An 11,414-nucleotide genomic window follows, 5' to 3' on the forward strand; every position below is an offset into this window, starting at 1 on the left:
TGCTCCCGTCTTTCTAGTGATAAACCAGTGCTAGCGCGAATAAGTCCGCAGACCTGCGTCACTGTGTGCCGAGCGCCATTGCAACGTGGATTTTCTATGAAAACTGACGTCCAAACTGATTTGCTTTAACAAAACCCAAAATTCTACAGAACATAGAGGGCTTGCTCGCTTTTTAGTACTTTGGAGGAGAATTTCTCCGAATAACATACAGGGTGTTTCCTGTAAGGTGTCGACAGACAACATACACAGAATGTTTTTTCGGCCGTTTGGTGTAGTGGTTCGAAACGGACTACTATTCCAGAGGTAGCGGGTTCGATTCCCGCACAGTACAAACATTTGTGTGCATGAACATATTTGTTTGTATTGGACTGGGTGTTTTCTATGTATAATAAGTATGTATTTACAAAAAAAAAAAGTATTCAAGTATGTTTATATCCGTTGTCTAGTACCCATAGTACAAGCTTTGCTTAGTTTGGGACTAGAAACGCAGTATAAAATGTCCAAAGATAGGTATTTATCTATTTATTTATTTTCTGTAAGGTGTCAAGCCGAGGCCAGTAGGCCTAAGATGCGCGCCGTATTAACTTTTATCGACGTCAAAATGTATGGGCAAAATCGATAAAATGGCGTGATAACCGCTTATCGCGGCGCGCATCTTAGGCCTACTGGTGATAGGTGAGTGAGGACCATACCTATCGATTTTACCCCTATGTATGTTTACTATTTTTCGTAGTTTAGGAGCTAAAAATTACATTAGGATTTTTTTTACGCGATACGGATTTGTCGTACATAGGTTGGTTATTCAAGACACTTCTCCGCTCCGCCTTAGTGGAAAGGGCCTTAGTGTCCACCTCTGAAAATCGTTTGGTGTAGAGTTAGACTCATAGTTCGCTGTACCTAGTTGGGTTTGCACTTGAAGCAAAAGGTCGCGATCTTGATTCCCGAACGATACAAACATTTTTGGTGTGAATTAACNAAATTAACATTAAAATTTGCATGTAAGATTGGGATGATTCTGTGTGTAATATGGATGTAACTACCTATTTACTAAAAATATTTACATCCATTGTCTGGTATCCTCAGAGCTTTGCTTATTTTGGCCTAATGGCATGTCCAAGGATATTTAAACAAACCTGTACTTAATTATGTAGTGTTATTGACTATTGTTAAAGCCTAGAAATCAACTAATTGCAAGTCTCAATGTTATCGATTGTATTAGTTTTTTTTATAACAAGATGCATAAAGAATTCTAAATGAATAATTGCAAACTATAACTAATTAATATTAAGGTTATTTTATACACGTATCATAATTAGTCCTGTTTACCTACTGTATAATTGTTGCCATGTTAAAAAAGCGTACTAACAACATGCGCAGGAGTATGACATAATTTTTGTAGAATTTGTGAAAGTGCATCACATTGGGTACTGATTTACGCATAAATGTCCACTGGCCGATAGAGACGCCCAGTTTTGTGGGATTCTACCCACTAATACCCGACGGTGTCCACCGGAGCCTAGTGAAATGGTGCCGCGAGTTGTCCCGACTTGGACAGTTTGTCTGCAGCTCCGTTTCAGTACCTCAAGCATGAACAACTTTCGTCTTCGAATCGTTTGCGTATTCGACAAAATTTGATACTCAATCTTCAAATCAGGTGATCCGTTTGCTCGTTTGCCTCCTATCACATAAAAAAAAAAAAAAAAGAATTAAACGATAATGTGACAATTTTGATTCTCAAAATAAGTTTCGTGCGACCATTTCTCATACTAAGTTCACTTTACGACATGTTCACAAGGGCGCTGATGTAGTTTTCGTACTAAATCTTTTGATAGCGATTCGAATACGCAAACGATTAGAACTCGAAAGCTTTTCGTGCTAGTCGTACAGGATGAAGCTCGTTTTCGAGCGAGCCTCTCCGGTTTCGAGAGGTCCATCCCTTCCTCTGGTTGTTTGTAAAGAGGATTTCAAATGGCGCCACTACATCTATACTTATCTATACTTCTATACTAATATTATAAAGCTGAAGAGTTTGTTTGTTTGTTTGTTTGTTTGGTTGAACGCGCTAATCTCAGGAACTACTGGACCGATTTGAAAAATTCTTTTTGTGTTGGATAGCCCGTTAGTTCCTGAAGGCTTTAGGCTATATATCATCACGCTAAGACCAATAGGAGCGGAGCACCAATGAAGAATGTTTCAAATCAGTGATTTTTTTCCTTTTGAGAGCTGACGCTGCGTAAAAAATGAAAAAAGTTGCGAAAACGGGTTTTCACGCGTACGAAGTCGCGGGCACAGCTAGTATTTACATAAATATGGAATGAGAACATGAATTAATCGAACCCAAGACCTTTAGACATTTCAAAGGTAGATAATGTCAAGGTTATAGCTTTACACAATATTTCACATAAAATGTTCCTTACATAACTTATTTTGGATAACCGAATTCGTACGTTCATTGCCTTAATACTTTCTAACATATCAATAAAGGCCGAGCCAAGACTACAAACACTACTTTTTTACGCTGGGAAATGCTTTGCGCATACCCACTGGCCCATGGGGACTACCAGTGGGTTATCTCTCCGCCAGGGCCTGTCCACCAAAGGCCTTAGGGCGAGATCTACCGCTAAAACTGATGGTGTCACCGGAACCCAACGGAAAACACACAAAAATAGTTCTGAAAAGGAGTATAGCAGAAAATGTAGAGATGTTTGAAGCAACTTATGGATAATTTTTGTATTATTACTCCATTTTCTTCCATAAACTTTGAATTTTTAATAAATTTCAACATCTAATTACATTAGTGTGATATATCATTGGAAAAAAGAGAAGCTAGAAATGTTTTTAAGATCATTGGCAATTCATTATCACCATTATTTATTTTTTAAATAGTATTCCAAGTTGATTTTTTTATCGTGGTTTGTACAGTCACGNGAATTAACATTAAATTTGCATGTAAGATTGGGATGATTCTGTGTGTAGGTAATATGGATGTAACTACCTATTTACAAAAAATATTTACATCCATTGTCTGGTATCCTCAGAGCTTTGCTTATTTTGGCCTAATGGCATGTCCAAGGATATTTAAACAAACCTGTACTTAATTATGTAGTGTTATTGACTATTGTTAAAGCCTAGAAATCAACTAATTGCAAGTCTCAATGTTATCGATTGTATTAGTTTTTTTATAACAAGATGCATAAAGAATTCTAAATGAATAATTGCAAACTATAACTAATTAATATTAAGGTTATTTTATACACGTACCATAATTGGTCCTGTTTACCTATTGTATAATTGTTGCCATGTTAAAAAAGCGTACTAACTACATGCGCAGGAGTATGACATAATAATATTTTTGTAGAATTTGTGATAGTGCATCACAATATTTAAACATCAGTTTTTTAGGTCATGTTGGAAGAATGTTGCGAAAACGGGTTTTCACGCGTACGAAGTCGCGGGCACAGATAGTACCTATTTATTTACATAAATATGGGATGAGAACATGAATTAATCGAATCCAAGACCTTTAGACATTTCAAAGGTAGATAATTTCAAGGTTGCTAAAAACGCGAATTTTACTATTTTATTGTTACTTGTAGCAATAACAAAAATGAGAGTTATAGCTTTACACAATGTTTCACATAAAATGTTCCTTACATAACTTATTTTGGATTACCGAATTCGTACTTTCTAACATATCAATAAAGGCCGAGCCAAGACAAACACTACGTTTTTACGCCGGGAAATGCTTTGCGCATACCCACTGGCCCATGGGGACTACCAGTGGGTTATGTGGGACTCTGTCCGCCAGGGCCTGTCCACCAAAGGCCTTAGGGCGAGATCTACCGCTAAAACTGATGGTGTCACCGAAACCCAACGGAAAACACACAAAAATAGTTCTGAAAATAGCAGAAAATGTAGAGATGTTTGAAGCAACTTTGTATGGATAATTTTTGTATTATTACTCCATTTTCTTCCATAAACTTTGAATTTTTAATTCAACATCTAATTACTACGTGTGATATATCATTAAAAAGGGAAGCTAGAGATGTTTTTAAGATCATTGGCAATTCATTATCACCATTATTTATTTTTTAAATAGTATTCCAAGTTGATTTTTTTATCGTGGTTTGTACTTTTGTTAAACTTTGGCGGCTCGTAACTAGCTATCCAATCATTATATGGATCTGAAATTTATTTTATTTGACTAAAGGCTTATTCTATATTAGAATCAAATAAAAAAATTGGTTGAAATCAAGGGAGAAAAAAAATTGAAGCAGTTTTTAAGTCAAATTTCGGAAAAAAATTAATAAAAACAATCATTTCAATTAAAAAAAAGTAGTTCACTTAGGGTCAAATGGGCGAACTTGTATTCTTAAAATGACCTTACCTATACATCCACGAAGTTTGTCTAACCTTCCGCCAAACACCCATATTATCAATCGTGGGTTACGGGTTGCCCGAGGAGGCCAAAGTTGACGAGATCTGCCGCGCTTCAGTTTCAGTCCACGCCTGTAAGTTTTAAACCTAGGCGCAGATCACCGACTTTTAATTGGCCGATAGTTGGGTCGGGACTCGGGCTGTTAATCAGTATGGAGATGTATGAAAGTGCGCACATTACACCGATTGATTCTTCATACAAATTATAATCGGGCCCAACTATCGGCCGACTAAAAGTCGGCGGGTCTGCGCCTAAGCTTAGTATTACTTTGACTTTCAGTATCAAATAGATTTGTAATTCACATATCTATACAAAGTCACTCCATCAGTTTGTACGCTTAGAACTGCTCAATTTTATGCGGTATTAAGTGAGACAGTGATTCAAGATGAAAGTTTAGATGTAGGTAATTTCAGCCGTGTGAATCCGGGGCGAGTTGCTAGTAACATACTATAAAATGAACGAGCTGTCTGTTTGTTTTTTGCGCAATATGATTTCGGAGAAGCACATAGATTACATTATGTGGTTATAACTTTATCAGTAGGTAAATCATAAAAAATAACAACTCATTATGATATTATTTCTTCTATAGGGATAAATGCGAGTGAAGTAAAATTAATTTTACGACCGTGAAATCCCGGATAATTTGGAAATCCAGAGGAAGGTCAGAAGTGGTCATCTTTCAGTTGGAAGAATAAATAGATCATCATCATCATCATTTCAGCCACAGGATGTCCACTGCTGAACATAGGCCTCCCCCAATGACTTCTACGTCGCACGGTTGGTAGCGGCCTGCATCCAGCGCCTTCCTGCTACCTTTATCAGGTCGTCGGTCCACCTTGTGGGTGGACGTCACACGCTGCGTTTTCTGTATAATAAATAGATAGAAAGTATTTATTTGTACAGCTTAAAATTAAGTTATCTTAATACAGGTAACATTGCTTTCACAAAAGTTGACGCGGACAAAGCCGTCGGCAGAAGCTAGTTCTGAATATATTTCAATAAGAACCTTGATACAAACATTGCGTATTATTACAATTACAATTGACTGATAATATTATGGTCATTGTCAATGGCTTCTAATTTTGTGTTACGACATATTCATTTGACCTGCTGACCAACTTATGGGAAATCTGGGACACTCATAAAATACGTGATATACCGTAACCAATCCTCCAGGGCGATAGTAAACATGCTCCTTGACAGAAGTACGAGTAGTAGAGGTCACATTATGTTACAAATGAACGAACATAGCTATCATCTGTGCTTCAACAATTCCCTATTTTTTTTGTATACAGAATCCCTTATTCATGATTTATAAATTTTCATCTTAATTAATTAGGTACCTCCTAAAAACAAGCGTTAGAAAATAAACTGTCAAACAATAAAAAAAATAGAATCATGCACATATGATTAATAATTAACTTTTTTTTTTTTTAAATATAACCGACTTCAAATGCGTGAACACAAAAAAAAAACTAAAAATTAAAAAAATTTGATAATACCTATTCAACAAAAAAATAATCGTTCAAATTGGTTCATAATCGACGGAGATATTGCGTATAAAAAAGTTCATCCCCAATTTTCCACCCTTGGGGGTGAAATATTTTCTTCAAATTCGCATGAAACCACCCTTTTGATAATACCTATTCAACAAAAAAATTATCGTTCAAATTGGTTTATAATCGGCGGAGATATTGCGTATAAAAAAGTTCATCCCCAATTTTCCACCCTTATAACTATTTGCCCAAGGATGTATGCTATAGGATATAAATGTTTGTTAAATCGTTTTCACAGTATTTTTATAAAAATTTCAGCTTGTAAACTGACGCTAAAGTGGAAATTTACAAAACCTGTGTGGACTTATCTTGATAGAATTCTTAAATACTAAACTAATCGCAATATTTTCTCAATTAACTATTTAGACGACGAAATTTCCTAACTATTTATGCCTATAACATATTTGTAGTATTACTGGTTAATGATTGTAACGAGTTGAAAAAGTACTGTTTTTGCGCCAAACGGCGTAAACGCTCTTAACTCCAGGGATAGATTTCAGTGCGCTCCAGTTTACAAATTAGTATTGGCCTGAGGAACAAAATGCACTATAGTTTCATCCTGGGCAGCACTTGGTCCAACTTCCATACATGGATTGGCACTGTCCTTTATTTTATTTGACTAAAGGCTTATTCGATATTAGAATCAAATAAAAAATTAGTTGAAATCAAGGGAGAAAAAAAATTGAAGTAGGTTTTAAGTCAAATTTCCGAAAAAAATAAATAAAAATAAAAATGTAAATAAAAAAAAAGTAGTTCCCTTAGGGTCAAATGGGCGAACTTGTATTCTTAAAATGACCTTACCTATACATCCACGAAGTTTGTCTAACCTTCCGCCAAACACCCATATTATCAATCGTGGGTTAGGGGCCATCCATAAAGTACGTCACACGAATTTCATGATTTTTTTACCCCTCCCCCGTCCTTGTCACAGGTGGTCACATTTCTGAGACCCCCCCCCCTCCCTAGTGTGACGTCACATGTTTTACAATTTCACATCGAAAAATTATTAAATTAACAAAAAAATAGCAACAATAAAATCACGCGCGAGGTACGGTTCATTTGGCGGCATTATAGGCCAGTAGAATTAGATTTTAAATGTGAAATAATTCCTACAAAAGATTTTATTGATTTAATGGCTTCATTGGTTGCCCATTAAAACTCTCCTAGGTTTTCGACTTCGACGGAGTTGTGCTTAAGTGGTGGGGGTATTTTTCAGTTTAATTTATATTTCAAATTACGTGATTAGTACCTCTAGATATATTAGATTTCGAAATGTGATGTCACAAAACTTAGGACCCCTCCCACCCCTTGTCACACCACGTCACACTTTGTCGACCCCCTCCCCCCCTCTTTACGTGTGACGTACTTTATGGATGACCCCTTACGGGTTGCCCGAGGAGGCCAAAGTTGACGAGATCTGCCGCGCTTCAGTTTCAGTCCGCGCCTGTAAATTTGAGGCCTAGGCGCAGATCACCGACTTTTAATTAGCCGACAGTGTTTTTTATCCACAACGAGGAAGCTCTTGGCCTGTATCTCACCTGATGGTAAGTGACGACCAGCCCGAAGTTGGGTCGGAACTCGCGCTGTTCATCAGTATGGAGATGCATGAAAGTGCGCACATTACACCGATTGATTCTTCATACAAATTATAATCGGGCCCAACTATCGGCCGACTAAAAGTCGGCGGGTCTGCGCCTAAGCTTAGTATTACTTTGACTTTCAGTATCAAATAGATTTGTAATTCACATATCTATACAAAGTCACTCCATCAGTTTGTACGCTTAGAACTGCTCAATTTTATGCGGTATTAAGTGAGACAGTGATTCAAGATGAAAGTTTAGATGTAGGTAATAACATTTCAGCCGTGCGAATCCGGGGCGAGTTGCTAGTAACATACTATAAAATGAACGAGCTGTCTGTTTGTTTTTTGCGCAATATGATTTCGGAGAAGCACATAGATTACATTATGTGGTTATAACTTTATCAGTAGGTAAATAATAAAAAATAACAACTCATTATGATATTATTTCTTCTATAGGGATAATAATTATGCGAGTGAAGTAAAATTAATTTTACGATCGTGAAATCCCGGATAATTTGGAAATCCAGAGGAAGGCCAGAAGTGGTCATCTTTCAGTTGGAAGAATTAATAGATCATCATCATCATCATTTCAGCCACAGGACGTCCACTGCTGAACATAGGCCTCCCCCAATGACTTCCACATCGCACGGTTGCCCGGTTGGTAGCGGCCTGCATCCAGCGCCTTCCTGCTACCTTTATCAGGTCGTCGGTCCACCTTGTGGGTGGACGTCCCACGCTGCATTTTCCGTATAATAAACAGATAGAAAGTATTTATTTGTACAACTTAAAATTAAGTTATCTTAATATAGGTAACATTGCTTTCACAAAAGTTGACGCGAACAAAGCCGTCGGCAGAAGCTAGTTCTGAATATATTTCAATAAGAACCTTGATACAAACATTGCGTATTATTACAATTACAATTGACTGATAATATTATGGTCATTGTCAATGGCTTCTAATTTTGTGTTACGACATATTCATTTGACCTGCTGACCAACTTATGGGAAATCTGGGACACTCATAAAATACGTGATATACCGTAACCAATCCTCCAGGGCGATAGTAAACATGCTCCTTGACAGAAGTACGAGTAGTAGAGGTCACACTATGTTACACATGAACGAACATCGTCTATCATCTGTGCTTCAACAATTCCCTATTTTTTCTTTGTGTACAGATTCCCTTATACTCATGATTTATGAAATTTTAATCTAAATTAATTAGGTACCTCCTAAAAAAAAGCATTAGAAAATAAACTGTCAAACACAATAAAAAAAACATGATTAAAACTAAAACGAAACCACCACCAGACGGCCATTTTCCCGCACTTCATATTACATATATTTTAGTAGGGTTTAGATCATACATTTAAAGATAAACAAAATACTTACTTATCTGATTCTATTTCCATATACCTACATACTAGGTTAATACATAAATTGACCATTTCACTACACTGGCCTATTCCCACCTCTCGTTCCCACCGCTGCAACTTCTGTGTAGCTAGGATCTATAGCTTGACCGCCAATAAAAACTCAACCAGTGAAGGTCAAGTTTATTTTTTTTTTTTTTTTTTTGTTATCCCAGGGGAAAGTTAAACTGTCATTGGACCCGCAATGAGAACATAGGAGGAGTTCGAAGTTAGAGTTCGACTTACCCCAAGTGTAAAGCGGATGACAGGTGACAAAACAAAGTTTGAATAACTTAGGCTGGGTTGCACCATCTTACTTTAACTTTGACAAACGTCAAAAATCTGTCAAACTCTATACAAAAAGCACCGGTTATTGTTAAAGTTACGGTGAAAGTAAGTTGGTGCAACTGAGCCTTAAAAGAAAAGATACAGGGTGTCCCAAAAAGTATGTATGTTCCACGATTTTTGATAGTTTTCGAGTTATATGATTGTTTTAAATATATGTGCTTAGGCACTTTTTTGTTCACTGTGGCGCGTAATTTTTAATCCCGAGCGTAGCGATGGATTTTAGGGTTAATCACTACTAGTTGAAAATTTTAATCCCGAGAAAAGCGAGGGATTTAAAACCCAAAATTCTGAGTTGAGCGATTGATTCAAGACAAAGACAGGATCATACTCTACTTATACACCACCGGAATTATCCCCGAGGAGCATCTACTTTATACACCTCCAGCAAGACAATAATTAACAGTTTTTTTTTTATCCACAACGAAGCTCTTGGCCTGTATCTCACCTGATGGTAAGTGACGATCAGGCCGAAGGTGGAAGCGAGCTTCACCCGGAATCCTCAACCACGGAGGAACTGGCTATCTTACCTCTAACTGCCGGAACACGATAATGCTGTTAACATTGTTGTTACGGCGACAGACTTAGGTAAGATGGCCGTAGCTAGCCAGGCGGACTTAGAACAAGCCCAACCACCAACCAAACCGAACAGAAAAATTTGCCCCCACTGGCAATCGAACCCGGGACCTTTGCGTCTGAAGCAGGTGGTCTTACCACTAGACCACAGAGGCGGTTAAGATAGATAAAGCCGTAATGTAGTATGGATATAATTTGAATAGTAATCAGACTATTCCTACATACAATATTTTTGTTGCAAACTCGCTATAATTACAACTGCCACAGTGCTTATGTTAATCAAAGAAAATACATAAAAAATGAAGTCGGTTTATTTATGAACCAGAGCAGCGCGCTTAATCTATGCATGCTCAATGACATAAAAACTCAAGACGAGTAACTTTTATAGAAGTCTTGCAGCAAACAAACGAGTTTAAATATACATAACCTTAACCGCCTCTGTGGTCAAGTGGTAAGACCACCTGCTTCAGACGCAGAGGTCCCGGGTTCGATTCCCAGTGGGGACAGATTTTTCTGTTCGGTTTGGTTGGTGGTAGGGCTTGTTCTAAGTCCGCCTGGCTAGCTACCACCATCTTACCTAAGTCTGTCGCCATCCGGCAGTTAGAGGTAAGATTGCCAGTTCCTCCATGGTTGAGGATTCCAGGTGAAGCTCGCGTCCACCTTCGGCCTGATCGCCACTTACCATCAGGTGAGATGCAGGCTAAGAGCTTCCTCGTTGTGGATAAAAAAAACCTACATAGTAAAAAGCCTTAAAGTTTTCGAAATCTCTATTTAAAACACCGCATTGCAATTGGAGGAACCCACTAGCTCCAATTGCAATTGCAATTGGTATTTTAGTAACACTAATATAAAAAATAACCTGCCTATATGAAAATCATTGGTTCAGCAGTAGACGTCCTGTGGCTAGCATGATGATGATGATTCATCATTTAAATCACATGTTTGATACTGTAATAGTGTCATTGGCTACCTGTATACTCTACATTTATATGGTTTACTCATTCGTATGAATGAGTTCGTATCAAATGTGTATACATTTGATATTAGGTAGATAATATAACTTTACCAAGTTAAACCTGATACTCAATTTTAAGACTCTTGCCTCTTTGTTTGTGTATGGTGTAACTGTGTGTAATCCTTAATATTATTTAACATAAATTTATAATGACAAAATAGTTAATTTATTCTTTATTCTTGTGAGATTACATTTTATTTAAGCAGATGGTTTTCCAACTACTGAAATTAATAGCTACTTCGTATATTTTGAAACAGTTTCTTCACACCACTACACTGCACATTGTAACGATATTACTATCAGTAAGACGAACAAATACAAAACATGAAAACATAAAAAATTGTCAATGAACAGTAATCCATCTTGAAGGTAGGTACCAAGACCATTATGATCGAATTCTAATTGAAGTACGAGCAAGCTCGTATGCCCAGCGGCCACGTGATAACAATGATAAAGTACAAATTAAAGTACAACATCGGGCTCGCGATAC

Source organism: Ostrinia furnacalis, unplaced genomic scaffold, assembly GCF_004193835.3.
Source record: "Ostrinia furnacalis isolate ACB-3 unplaced genomic scaffold, ASM419383v2 OfSCF4536, whole genome shotgun sequence".
Classification (NCBI taxonomy): Eukaryota; Metazoa; Arthropoda; class Insecta; order Lepidoptera; family Crambidae; genus Ostrinia; species Ostrinia furnacalis.